Source organism: Haematobia irritans, chromosome 3 (assembly GCF_050003625.1).
Source record: "Haematobia irritans isolate KBUSLIRL chromosome 3, ASM5000362v1, whole genome shotgun sequence".
NCBI lineage: Eukaryota > Metazoa > Arthropoda > Insecta > Diptera > Muscidae > Haematobia > Haematobia irritans.
In genome coordinates this window covers 97,821,649-97,837,108 of record NC_134399.1, presented here as the reverse complement: position 1 = coordinate 97,837,108, position 15,460 = coordinate 97,821,649, and the positions used below count along the sequence as shown (strand labels likewise).

General features: G+C 25.9%; 1 protein-coding gene across 1 annotated transcript in view; it reads left to right on the top strand.

Annotated features, from left to right (window-relative positions):
* Ten-a (Teneurin-a transmembrane protein) overlaps positions 1-15,460 on the top strand; it is a 610,089-nt gene that overhangs the window by 345,075 nt on the left and 249,554 nt on the right. The window lies entirely within an intron of this gene.

Below are 15,460 nucleotides of genomic sequence, written 5' to 3'. Positions count from 1 at the left end.
TCGGTCCATAATTATATATAGCGCCCACATAAACCGATCCCCAGATTTGACCTCAGGAGCCTCTTGGAGGAGTAAATTTCATCTGATCCGGTTGAAATTTGGTACGTGGTCTAGTCTTTAAAAACCATGCAAAAATTCGTCCATATCGATCTAAAGTTATATATAGTCTCCAGATAAACTTACCCCCAATCACACTTAAATCGGTCCATATCGGTTGATAATTGTAAATAGCCCCCTTATAAAGCGATCCCCATATTTCAATTAGGCTCTCTAATTACCACGAAAAACTTCATATCCGTTGGAAATTATTTTGACACTTCCTGATATTTCATATACCGGGTTAAGAACTGAATTATATTGTGGATGACAGTCTTAAGTAGAAGTTTCTACTCAATCCATGGTGGAGGGTACATAAGATTCGGCCCGGCCAAACTTAGGGCCGTATATGCTTGTTGTGATTGATTTTTGTTTCAATTAAAAAATTTATTGAATCAATTAAATTTTTAATTGAATATTTTTTTAAAACTCAATTAAGGTTTTAATTGGAAAAATTCGTTTTCGTGAGCTTTTTTCTGCGTGGGCGTTAAAAAATTGATTGATTTCATTAGCAAATTTCAATTAATTTTTTGATTGATTCAATTAAAAACTTAATTCATGTTGATTGCAAAACTCAATTCGTTTTCGTATTTAAAAAAAGTAACTATTTCCAATCACTTTCTTAACTCACATAGTGTTTTTAGTTTGATTAAAAAGTTTATTGTTTCAAATAATTTTTTTTATTAAAAATCCAAAAAATTTCCATAATGTTTTTTTTTGTACTGACTTAGAGTTTGATTATAAAATTAATTGTATCAATTAATTTTTTAATTAAAAATTTCAATTATTGTCTGACATGATTTATTGTTTTTAGTCTGATTCAAAATTAATTGAATCAATTATATTTTAATTATTTTTTAATTGAAAAATTATTTATTTATTACTCAATTTATTATAATTACAAATTATAATAAACTTATTTATAAGGGCGCTAGCAAAATTGATTGAAAAAGTTTTCAGCTTGAATCACATTTGTAATTGGAAACATTTTGGTGATATTTTTTTCTGTATATAGGGAAACAAATATATTTTACCTTCAATGAAAATTAATTTATTCAAGTAATTTTTAATTGAAAACTTTTTAATCACCGAAACTGTTAATGAGATCAATTATTTTATGTAGTTTGATTAAAAAAATTTATTGTTTCAAATAAAATTTAAATTAAAAAAATCCTATTTTTTAATTGACTTAGTCTTCCGAATTTGATTATATAATTAATTGTATCAATTAATTTGTTAATTAAAAATTTTCAATCATTGTCTTAATTGCTTTATTGTTTTTAGTTTGATTCAAAATTAATTGAATCAATTATATTTTAATTATTTCTTAATTGAAAAAGTCTTCAGCTTCAATCAATTTTTGAATTGGAAACATTTTGGTGATATTTTTTTCTGTGTATAGAGAAAACAAATATTTTTTTTTGCCTTCAATAAAAAAATATTTTATTCAAGTAATTTTTAATTGAAACCTATTCAATCACCGAAACTGTTAATGAGATCAAATATTTTATGTAGTTCGATTAAAAAATTTATTTCATTCAAATAAAATTTAAATTTAAAAAAATCCATATCTTTTAATTGACTTAGTCTTCCGAGTTTGGTGATAAATTTAATTCTATCAATTAATTTTATTTGGTTAAAAATTGAAAAATTTTCAATCATTGACTTAATAGTCTTACGACCATTTTCATGTAGCTCCGATAGGCTTTAACTGCCACTTAACAGAAAGTAAGTTGCAAATATCTACTCTTCAGTTAACTTTAACTGAAAATTTTCCAGCAGTTAAGCTCCTAACTGGCATATGGAATATATAGAGAAGATGAAAGATATGTCTCTAGTTCGGTTTAAAAGTTCGTTAGCTAACGTAGCACTAACGGAGCTTCATGGAAATGGGGGTTAATGTTTTTAGTTTGATTAAAAAAAATTAAGTTCTTCATTGAAAAAGTTTTCAGTTTCAATAAATTTTTTAATTGGAAATATTTTAGTGCTATGTTAGAAAAAACAAATATTTTTTGCCTTCAATCAAAAAATTAATTAATTCAATTAATTTTTAATTGAAACCTTTTCAATAACCGAAACTGTTAATAATATCAAATATTTCTATAAAAAATATCTTAAACATTTACTTGTACCATAGGATGGGGGTATATTAACTTTGTCATTCCATTTGTAACACATCGAAATATTGCTCTAAGACCCCATAAAGTATATATATTCTGGGTCGTGGTGAAATTCTGAGTCGATCTAAGAGTGTTCATCCGTCCGTCTGTTGAAATCACGCTAACTTCTGAACGGAACAAGCTATCGACTTGAAACTTGCAAATGGGCCATATCGGTCCACTTTTACGTATAGCCACCATATAAACGGACCCCCAAATTTGGCTTGCGATTGCTCTAAGAGAAGCACATTTCATTCGATCCGGCTGAAATTTTGTACATGGTGTTAGTATATGGTCTCTAACAACCATGCAAAAATTGGTCCATAATTACATATAAATTGGTCCATAATTACATATAAACCGATCCCCCGATTTGGCTTGCGGAGCCTCTAAGAGAACCCAGTTTCACCCGATCCAGCTGAAATTTGGTACATGGTGTTAGTATACAGTCTCTAACAACCATGCAAAAATTGGTCCACATCGGTCCATAATTATATATAGCCCCCCAAGTAAACCGATTCCCCGATTTGGCTTGCGGAGCCTCTAAGAAAAGCAAATTTCATCCGATCCGGCTGAAATTTGGTACATGGTGTTGGTATATGTTCTCTAATGACCGTGCAAAAATTGGTCCATATCGGTCCATAATTATATGTAGCCCCCATATAAATCGATTCCCAGATTTGCCCTCCGGAGCCTCTTGGAGGAGCAAAATTCATGCGATCCGGTTGAAATTTGGAACATGGTGTTAGAATGTGGTCTCTAACAAACACGCAAGAATGGGTCCATATCGGTCCATAATTATATATAGCCCCCATATAAACCGTTCCCCAGATTTGATCTCCGGAGCCTCTTGGAGGAGCAAAATTCATCCGATACGGTTGAAATTTTCAACGTGGTGTTAGTATAAGGCCGCTAATAACCATGCCAAAATTGGTCCATATCGGTCTATAGTTATAAATAGCCGATCCCCAATCACACAAAAATTGGTCCATATCGGTTCATAACCATGGTTGCCACTCGAGCCAAAAATAATCTACCAAAATTTTATTTATATAGAAAACATTGTCAAAATGTTATTTCTATTGAAAATTTTGTCAAAATTTTATTTCTATTGAAAATTTTGTCAAAATTTTATTTCTATAGAAAATTTTGTCAAAATTTTATTTATGTAAAAATTTTGCCAAAATTTTATTTCTATAGAAAATTTTTTTCCAAATTTTACTTCTATAGAAAATGTTGTCAAAATTTTATTTCTATAGAAACTTTAAACTTAATTATATACGTATTTAATCGGCCTTTTTTAGTTTAACATATACCATGTATGGACTATGTGGTATATATTACGGTGTTAGGAAGTTTTAAGATACCTTGCCATCGGCAAGTGTTACCGTAACGCAAATAATTCGATTGTGGATGACAGTCTTCAGTAGAAGTTTCTACGCAATCCATGGTGGAGGGTACATAGGCTTCGGCCTGGCCGAACTTACGGCCGTATATACTTGTTTCTTTTTAATTTAGGTTATTGCATTTGATTTTGATTAATAAATTTATAGATTCAATTAAGTTTTTAATTGCATAATTTTGTTTACAAATTCAATTAAAATTTAAACTAAACTGAAATAAGTGGCAACTTTTCTATATGAATAACAATTTGTCTTCTAAAGCAAACATCAAGGGCATATATTTGTACGTATTAAAAGCAATTTTCACAAGATTGTCCATTATTAGACTCTATAGAGTATCTTCCATTATGTGGGTATTTTCCATACCTTTCCTACAGTGGCTTTTTACATAAATTTTGAACATCACTGTATTTATTATGCTGTTATATTTATATTTCCACTATTAAAAAAAATTAAATAAAAGTGTTAATATAACCAATACAAAATCGAATTATTTTCATTTTTATAAATCGCAGTTTAAATTAAAAGTCAGAATACGTCACAAAATATTTACATTATACTATTATATCTGAATAAATAACATCACTTGCCAATAATAATTTGCAAATGGGCAAAAATGTTTAATGTCCGAATGAATAGAGCAGCCTATATCAATAGCATAAACTAATTTGAATATGTTTATGTAAAAACAAATTTGTGTCGTTTTGTGGCAAAAAATTATACATCTCTACGTGTTAGTTAATTTGTGGTTACAGGTAATCAAAATAACATAAAAATAGGAAAATGTTTATGCTTTTTTTATGAGTTTTTTTGACATATTGCATATTTTCAATATTGCATTGTCACTAAAACTATTCTCATTAGAATATTAAATTTTTTTTTTGTGAAAGAAGATAGGTTGCATAATATTAAGGAAAAATTTCATTAAATTAATGAAATTTTAAGTACTAAAAGAAAGTTTATAATTTTTCCTCTCTTTCTAATGAAAATTTCTTTTCATTAGATGTAGCATACGAATTTCTTTGATATAAACGAAAATGTCCTTAATGTAATGAAACATACTTTAGACTTTCCTTAATTGTTTTAAATTTAATTAAATTTGTGGTTGATACTCTCACTTTCCTAATATAAGCGTTCTTTAGGCTTTTTATTCGTTAAATTCATGGTATTTAAAGGCTTCCATTTACTAAAAGCAATATTTTATATTAATACCTAAAGAGACGAGGACTAAGATTCTTGGAAATACTTTAACCTTAAATCCAACATCTACTTAAAAATCATTAAGGTTTTTCAACATGGCCATAAGTTAAAAACAAAAAATGTTGATAAGACATGCTAACACTAAAAGCTTAATACCATCCAGCCTACTCATTACGATGATGCCAAATGATGTTTAATATTAGGCAAAGTAGTCAACCTTAGCGGGTAACACTTTCCATTAAAGCACCAAAGGTCTTTTTTTCTCACAGAACGAGTTAGAATCGTGGTGGCTAACATCTAATAGACTTGAAATGAAAAATGGCAAGAAATTAATTTTTTTCTTAGTTTTTTTTTTCATACTTTTCCCTTTGCATTATAGCCAACCATAAGTTTGTAGTGAATTAAGGATTTTTGTCCGTTTTTCTTTTTTTTGCTTCTCATTTCCATACATTAAACCCACATCATTTTATCCGTGGTATATAACCACTTTTCACTTATAATTTTCTTCATCTCCTTTTTCGAGTATAGCGTTCATTGGAGGAATAAACGTGTGCTTTAGTTCTTTCACGAACAAATCATCATCATTATTTTCCATTCCATTTTTGTTGCTTCATGGCACATGAAATTTGCACCTCGTTGGTTTGTTTTTCCTTGCTCCTCCTTGGGATTATTTCCCATTTTAGTTCAGTTCTTCCTGTGATACAGTTAGTATTTTTTGAAGTTGCAAAAGACATTATTTGCATGTAATGCCTCTAACACAGATTATTGCTTTGGATGATGACAATGATGATGATGACGACGACGATGGTTGTGAATACAATTCCAATACCTATGAAGAGGATGAGTTGCCTAGTTGCACTAAGAAAGATATTTTCGAAAAAAAAAACTAAGAAAATCTTCATGTGATACAAAAGTGGGACGTTTTCTGCTATCACGAAGAAGCATCTTCGTTATGACACTTTTTTTGTGTGCTATTGCTTTTTGCAACAATGAAACAAACACGCAAGCGTGGTAAACAATTTTTAACTGTCACTTCAATATCCTGGTTCTATATGTTTTGCCATTCTTCCAATTTAACCATAGACATTGTTGAGGATGGAGTTGAGGTAGAGATGACTTTATATGGGCCTCTATATGAAATCAGTAATGCAGTTCTGTCACTTTAGTGGAAAATTTTCCACGTGTTTTTAGGCGTAGACATTGTTTTGCCACTATTTTATTTCTATAGAAATTTTTGGTAAAAATTGTATTTCTATAGAAAATATTGTAAAAATTTTATATCTAAAAAAATTTTGTCAAAATTTTATTTTTATAGAAAATTTTGTCAAAATTTTATTTTTATAGAAAATTTTCTAAAAATGTTTTTAGGCGTAGACATTGTATTGCCACTAAATGCCATATTTTTACATTTTTATGTCACCTTTTTCCCATGTTGTGACACTTTTTAATTAACTCCTTTTTTTAGTAAAATTTGGTAAATATTGATCCCAGATATGATATACTATAGTTTTGAGGAAATTTTCCTTAACCAAACCATAGAGTTAGCAAGTGGATTATTTTAAAGCCTGAAAATATGCAAAGAAATTTCTCTGTAGTATTTATAAAAAAATCTCCCATGAACTTTTTATTTCAACGATTAATGTTAAATGAAATGGGTTTATTTAGCTATCATTTGAAAAAAATACACTGAAAAGAAGCATGCCCGGTTTCAAAGATTTTGTCTTTACTTTAAAAAATTTGGTATTGATTACGATCCAAAGAAGCGGAGTAACTAAATTTTGCAAAATTTAGTTACTACAGAAAATCGAAATTTTTGTCAATACTTTATTTCCATAGAAAATTTTGTCAAAATTTTATTTCCATAGAAAATTTTGTCAAAATTTTATTGCTATAGATACTTTTATCAATATTTTATTTCTTTAGAAAATTTTGTCAATTTTTTCTATAGAAAATTTTGCCAAAATTTTATATCCATACAAAATTTTGTCAAAATTTTATTTCTATTGAAAATTGTATCAACATTTTATAGAAAATTTTGTCAAAATTTTATTTCTATAGACAATTTTGTCAAAATTTTATATTTATAGAAATTTTTGTTAAAATTTTATTTCTATAGAAAATTTTGTCAAAATTTTATTTCTATAGAAAATTTTACCAAAATTTTATTTCTATAGAAAAGTTTCTTAAAATTTTATTTCTATAGAAAATTTTGTCAAAATATTATTCCTACAGAAAATTTTTGTCAAAATTTTATTTTGTAAAAATTTTATTTCTTTAAAAAAATTGGCAAAATTTTATGTCTATAGAAAATTTTGTCAAAATTTTATTTTTATAGTAAATTTTCTAAAAATTTTTGTTATATAGACAAGTTTCTAAAAATTTTATTTCTATAGAAAATTTTGTCCAAATTTGATTTCTATACAAAATTTTGTCAAAATGTGATTTCTATAGAAAATTTTCTAAAATTTTTGTTATATAGAAAATATTGTAAAAATTTTATTTCTATAGAAAATTTTCTAAAAATATTTGATCTATATAAAATTTTGTAAAAATTGTATATCTTTAGAAAATTGTGCCCAAATATTATTTCTATAGAAAATTTTTCAAAATTTTATGTCTATAGAAAAATTTGTCAAAATTTTATATTTGTAGAAATTTTTGTTAAAATTTTATTTCTATAGAAAAGTTTGTAACAATTTTATTTCTAAATTTTATATTAAATTTATTTTATATAAAAAATTGTGTCAAAATTTTATTTATATAAAAAAATTCTACAAATGTTTGTTCTATAGAAAAGTTTCTAAAAATTTTATTCCTATAGAAATTTTTATTTCTGTAGAAATTTTTGGTAAAAATTTTATTTCTATATAAAATATTGTAAAAATTTTATGTCTATGAAAATTTTGTCAAAATTTTATTTTTATAGAAACTTTTCTAAAAATTTTTGTTCTATAGAGAAGTTTCAAAAAATTTTATTTCTATAGAAAATTTTGTCCAAATTGTATTTCTATAGAAAATTTTGTCAAAATGTATTTCTATAGAAAATTTTGTCAAAATTTTATTTCTATAGGAAATATTGTAAAATAGAAAATGTTCTAAAAATATTTGTCCTATAGAAAATTTTGTAAAAATTCTATATCTATAGAAAATTGTGTCAAAATAATATTTCTATAGAAATTTCTGTCAAAATTTTATTTCTATAGAAAATTTTGTCAAAATGTTATTTCAATAGAACATTTTGTCCAAATTTTATTTTCAGAAAATTTTGTCAAAATTTTATTTTTATAGAAAATTTTGTCAAAATGTCATTTTTATGGAAAATTTTCTAAAAATGTTTGTTCTATATTTCTATAAAAAATTGTGTCAAAGTTTTATGTCTATAGAAAATTTTGCCAAAATTTTATTTCTTTAGTAAATTTTGTCAAAATTTTATTGGTATAGAAAATTTTGCCAAAATTTTATTTCTATAGAAAATTTGCTACGAATTTTATTTCTATAGAAAATTTTCTGCAAATTTTATTTCTATATAAAATTTTGTCAAAATGTTATTTTATCAACATTTTATTTCTATAGACAATTTTGTAAAAATTTTATTTGTATAGAATTTTGTCAAATTGTTAATTTTATAGAAAATTTTGTTTCTATAGATAATTTTAACAAAATTTTATTTCTATCGGAAGTTTTGTCGAAATTTTACTTCTATAGAAAATTTTGTCAAAATTTTATTTCTATAGAAAATTTTCTACGAATTTTATTTCTATAGAAAATTTTCTGAAAATTTTATTTCTATATAAAATTTTGTTAAAATTTTATTTCTATAGAAAATTTTATCAAAATTTTATTTCCATAGAAAATTTTATCAAAATTTTATTTCTATAGACAATTTTGTCAAATTTTTAATTTTATAGAAAATGTTGTTTCTATAGATAATTTTGACAAAATTTTATTTCTATCGAAAGATTTGTCAAAATTGTATTAGATGATACGAATTTGCACTACTTCCTGATAACAAACTACTTTTTTGGACGCTTTTTTTTTAGTTCTTCTGTAGTTGTTCCCACAAAAAAGGCCTATGGTTTTCCTGGTTCACTTTCTTACCTTATCACGCCTCTATATTTCTCGTGAGATACTTAAGTATGTACGAAAAAATGAAATGATGATTGTTAGGATGCAGTTTGCTTTTTACAGCGCTCAGTTTAGAAATGAAATGGATGAGTCTACTAACGATATTCCAGAATTGAAGAGATGCTGCTCGTTACCTAACAAACTTGGTTGCATGTGGCAGCTTCTTCGTTCATATATGTGAAGGTAACTAAGTGGCGACAGAAGATTGCATTATTCGTGGCGTCGGCGGCAAATGTTTAACTTACACCAAGCTGAAGTAGATCTTGCTGTTGTTGTTCTTGCCGTAGTCCTAGGATTATTCCTTTGATTTTTTCTTGCGTTTTGTCGGTAGATTTTTCCATTCATTTACGTTTGCGGATGTAAGTCTTCTGGGCACCATTATCATAGTCGCGACCATACCACATACATGTTGTGTGTCTGTGGGTGGAATTCACGGATAAAATATTGCATAGGTAGGTAGCAGGAGAAGGTGTATATTACAAATCGCTACGATTTGTTGTTTGGATTTATATGCAACTTTTGTTCAACACAAGCGGATTAACTTTAAGTCTGTAACAGAACAACAAGAGTAGTGCTACCTACCACTACCAGCTTTTGTACTACTTCTCTGTCATCAGTTAGGTAAAAATTCAACTATCATTTGAAACTATACGAACAAAAGCTCTATTGCAGGATCCGAAGCTTAAAAAACAGAGTTTGGGACATCTTGGTGGCAGAGGAAAAACATGGAAATTGATGGTGCCAATGACTGTGTGGTATGTTTGCCATTAAGGTAACACCAGAAAGACATGCACACATTTAGAATGGCCCATAATGGTAAAATATTGTTTAACAACTGTTGCCAAAGTTTAATTAGCCTTATCGGTAATGCCATGAAATGTAAATAACATTATTGTCGTCTTGTGTTTTTTTGGTTCGTTTGCAAGAACTACAACATCTCTTAGAATTGGATGACAACCAAAGCTCTCCTTTTGCGCTTGCTGAAATACATAATTAGTTTTGGCAGTTTAAATGAGACTATTAAGAAAATAATTTCTATATGCCAAGCATCATTAGTGAATATTCATATGAAAATTTGGTAATCTGCACAACGTGTATTAGAGTATAGCTTTGGCATCTTTGGTCATATGAGTGTAAATCGTGCGAAAGATTTATAAGGGAGCCAAATCTAAATCTGAACCGATTTTAACCAAATTTTGCATACTTGGCGATACTATTAATTGTACTTCTTGTACCAAGTTTGATATAAATGCAAACCGGACAAAATATATACATGGGAGCTATATTTAATTCTAAACCGATTTTTTTCAAAATCAATACCGATTGTCTTTGAGCCAAAGCAAAACCTTATGCCAAATTTGTCGACGGTCGCACTTAAATTGAGAGATGTACTGTGCACACAAAATTAAATATTCAGACAGACCCACATCGCTCAGAATTTAACTCTAAGACGTTCGGTATACTACCACGGTTTCCACTCGGGCCAAAAATAAACTACCAAAATTTGAAGAAAATATTACCAAAAATCTACCAAATTTAAAAAATTTTAATTTGAAGCTTTGCATCAATTTTTGTAGAAAATGTATTTACAAAGAAAGTTTTGCCTACATCTTCTTGCTATAGAAAGTTTAATTTAAATAGAAAATTTTTGCAAAAATTTATTTCTATATTTACACTCATATGACCAAAATATTTGCAAAATTTTATTTCTATAGAAAAAAAATTATTTGCATAGAAAATTTTTGCAAAATTTTATTTCCATAGACAATTTTGTTACAATTTTATTTATATAGAACATTTGTGCAAAATTTTATTTCTATAGAAAATTTTTGCAAAATTTTATTTCTATAGAAAATTTTTGCAAAATGTTATTTCTGTAGAAAATTTTGTCAAAATGTTATTTCTATAGAAAATTTTGTCAAAATTTTATTTCGATAGGCAATTTTGTCAAAATTTTATTTCCATAGACAATTTTGTCAAAATTTTATTTCTATAGAAAATTTTTACAAAATTGTTTTTCCATAGAAAATTTTGTCAAAAATTTATTTCCATAGAAAATTTTGTCAAAATTTTATTTCCATAGACAATTTTGTCAAAATTTTATTTCTATAGAAAATTTTTGCAAAATTTTATTTCAATAGAAAATTTTGTCAAAATTTTGTCAAAATTTTGATTCTATAGAATATTTTGTCAAAATTTTATTTCTATAGAAAATTTTGTCAAAATTTTATTTCCATAGACAATTTTGTCAAAATTTTATTTCTATAGAAAATTTTTACAAAATTGTTTTTCCATAGAAAATTTTGTCAAAAATTTACTTCTATAGAAAGTTTTTGCAAAATTTTATTTCTATAGAAAATTTTGTGAACATTTTATTTCCATAGACAATTCTGTAAAAATTTTATTTCTATAGAAATTTTTGTCAAAATTTTATTTCCATAGACAATTTTGTCAAAATTTTATTTCTGTAGAAAATTTTAGCAAAATTTTATTTCAATAGAAAATTTTGTCAAAATTTTGTTTCTATAGAATATCTTGTCAAAATTTTATTTCAATAGAAAATTTTGTCAACATTTTGTTTCTATAGAATATCTTGTCAAAATTTTATTTCCATAGAAAATTTTTACAAAATTTTTTCCATAAAAAATTTTGTCAAAAATTTATTTCTATAGAAAGTTTTTGCAAAATTTTATTTCTATAGAAAATTTTGTGAACATTTTATTTCCATAGACAATTCTGTCAAAATTTTATTTTATAGAAAATTTTTGCAAAATTTTTTTTCTTTGGAAAATTTTTGCAAAATTTTATTTCTATAGAAAACTTTGTCAACATTTTATTTTTATAGAATATGTTGGCAAAGATAATGTTGTCAAATTCTATAGAAAATTTTGTCAAAATTTTATTTCCATAGAAAATTTTGCCAAATGTTTTGTTTCCATAGACAATTCTGTAAGATTTTATTTCTATAGATTTTTTTTCAAAATTTTATTTCCATAGACAATTTTGTCAAAAGTTTATTTCCATAGAAAATTTTGGCAAAATTTTATTTCTATAGAAAATAATCTCAAAATTTTGTTTCTATAGAAAATATTTGCAAAATTTTATTTCTATGGAAAAAAAATTATTTCCATAGAAAATTTTTGCAAAATTTTATTTCCATAGACAATTTTGTTACAATTTTATTTATATAGAAAATTTTTGCAAAATTTTATTTCTATAAAAAATTTTTGCAAAATTTTATTTCAATAGAAAATTTTTGCAAAATGTTATTTCTGTAGAAAATTTTGTCAAAATGTTATTTCTATAGAAAATTTTGTCAAAATTTTATTTCGATAGGCAATTTTGTCAAAATTTTATTTCCATAGACAATTTTGTCAAAATTTAATTTCTATAGAAAATTTTTGCAAAATTTTATTTTTATAGAAAATTTTTGCAAAATTTTATTTTTATAGAAAATTTTTGCAAAATTTTATTTTTATAGAAAATTTTATCAAAATGTTATTTCTGTAGACAATTCTGTCAACATTTTATTTCTATAGAAAATTTTTGCAAAATGTTATTTCTGTAGAAAAATTTGTCAAAATTTTATTTCTATAGAAAATTTTTGGAAAATTTTATTTCGATAGACAATTTTGTCAACATTTTATTTCCATAGACAAGTTGGTCAAAATTTTATTTCTATAGGAAATTTTTGCAAAATTTTATTTCTATAGAAAATTTTTGCAAAATTTTATTTCTATAGAAAATTTTGTCAAAATTTTCTTTCTATAGAAAATTTTTCTCAAAATTTTATTTCCATTTACAATTTTGTCAAAATTTTATTTCAATAGAACATTTTGTCAAAGTTTTATTTCTTTAGAAAATTTTTGCAAAATTGTATTTCTATAGAAAATGTTTGCAAAATTGTATTTCTATAGAAAATTTTGTTATGTATCCTAAATGAAATAAAATTTCGTTTTTTGGCTTTAATACGTCGGAAAAAAATCTTCAAAATTAAATGGGTTGGCTTTTTGCATCTTGGCTATAAAACTAAAAAGCGTTTTAAAATAGCAGATTTTTCAACACTTTATTTTAAAGATGTTTTTACATTAAATATTGCATAAGGTGTACTTGAATTCGAGCACGGATTTTGAAATTTAAGTTGTCATTAATACGTTTTTAAAGGACTTTTACAGAGCACATGAAGAAAAAAAAAAACGGAAAAAACACAATTTACTTAAAATTTGTTTCTTATAATCAAGTATGCAAAATTCAAATTTAAGAGATAATTGTATCTTGAATGTATCCTTACTTCAATTCTCCGCTTCCTTGGCTCGGAATCAACTTCAAAATCATTAGTGTAAAGACAAAATCTTTGGAACTGTTTGTATTTCAGTGTATACTTGTTTTTTTTTTCTACAAAATTTGTCCAATGTTTTCTTAAGATGACGCCCACTCAAAAAATGCTATCAATATATTATGGCTTTTCTCTGATAGCTAGCAAAAAAATAAACTAAGATTTGTTTTTATTTCATCTTCTTATTTTTCTGTGAATGGAAAAACTCAAGAGAGGAATGCTGCAGACATAACGACTTCGTAAGTGTGTGGTTTGAAAAAGATGACAATAAATTGTCATAAATTGCCTATTTCATAAATGTCACCACCAAGTTGTTATTTCAAGTAGATTTACGAGCAATGAAAATCATTATTGATTTAAAGGACTTTCATATGGACCATATGTTTCTAAATATTTAGATTTTTTTTTTCATTTTTTACCACTAAAGCATTTTTGAAAACATCAGCAAAAACTACAAAAAAGTTAAACTTTTTAAAAATATGCATTTGGTTTTTTTTTTTATTGAATTAACGTTCAATATTAAATAAAACTATTTGTCATTAAATATTTATGGTAAATATCCACAGTAAATTTATTTCTTTTTAACATTGAGAAAAAATGGGATTTAATTCATTTAATACACTACGATACATTGCTAGAAGCAAATACAACATTCGTAGTTGTAATAAACATGGACAAGATAAAAAGAACTCAAATATAAATGTTAATATGTAAACTTAACTCTAAAATATACGAGTTTTGTATTTATGTTTGTTTTCACTTAAATGGATGCCTGAACGAGAGGTATATACAGTGGACATATTCTCTAGGTCGATGAATATTAAGGTGGTGATATACATGGAGTTAAATTTAAATTGAAAAAATATTACGAGGATTGAAGAACAAATCGTTATATTTTTATACCTTCGCCGCACTGTAGAACAGTGAATTATAAAGTTAGTACACATCTTGCAACATCCAAAAGGAGACGAGAAAGGTACAGGATGTGTTCAGCAATAATGCTCATGGCCAGCCCCTGAGACCATGTCGGTCTCTCCGTCTGTCTGTAAAGACATTTTTTGTAATCATGGTTTAATAGACTTGAAATTTGGCACTAGTATAGGGCCAGAAGCCAAAGTTGTACTCTGATTTGCTTTAAACTTTGCACAAGAAGTACAATTCATACTCCTAAAAAACCCCTGCACGGTTCTAAAGATTTTTTCTTTACACTTCTAAAGGCCCACCTTTAAAAGCACTTTCAAAAGTGTCCTCCCAAAGATGTTCTTTATTTTAACTAGACAGGAAATTATTTTAATTCAACTTTTTATAATTCACTTTTTTCATATTTTTAATGGGAAATCGATTCTAACAAAATTGCGTATTTAAAAAAAAAAAAAAACAAAAATTAAGTTCAAACGTTTCAGACAAGCGTTAGAATGCATTAAAAATGTATAAAAATTATATATTTTTGCAATAGATTAGAAAATTCTTTAGTTCACATCTAAAACACTGAATTCGTAACACACCTTAAAAATTGATCCAAAATCAGTGCAACGCTGTTGAAATTGTATACATCCGTCCTATGACAAGTCCATGTAAAATGCAAACTTCTGCGCCAACACTTCCGGATCCAAAAATAAAATTTTGACTACTTTTTTACATCTGTTTCTTAATTTTAGTTTTATAGAGTTTTTATTTAAATAATAACTCCCTAAAAACTGTCTTTATTTTAACGAAACCGAATATTTGGCTCGGAATCAATACTAAATATCTATGTAATGAAAAAAATATTTACGTGATATTAAGGAATACACAACCTAAATTTTAGGATGCGCAATTTACAAATTATTAAAGACAAATTTCTTGAAATTGAATTGAAATTTTAAATAAAATATATTTTATAATATTTGCTTCAAATTTGTTTTTATTATATTTAGAACTCGAATTTTGGAAATTTGCGTTCTTTCGTTTGAAGTACAAAACCACGTTTTTGGTTTAAAGAAATCGTCCTTGAATTAATTGAAATATTTAATTTTTATATTTAAGATAAAAACGCTTTTATTTTGAGAATTTATCATCTTAGGTTTAAGGTTTTTTAGGGAACAATTTTTAAAACAACAAAATTTTTTACTTTGAAGTATCCATTATAATTTGGATTTTAA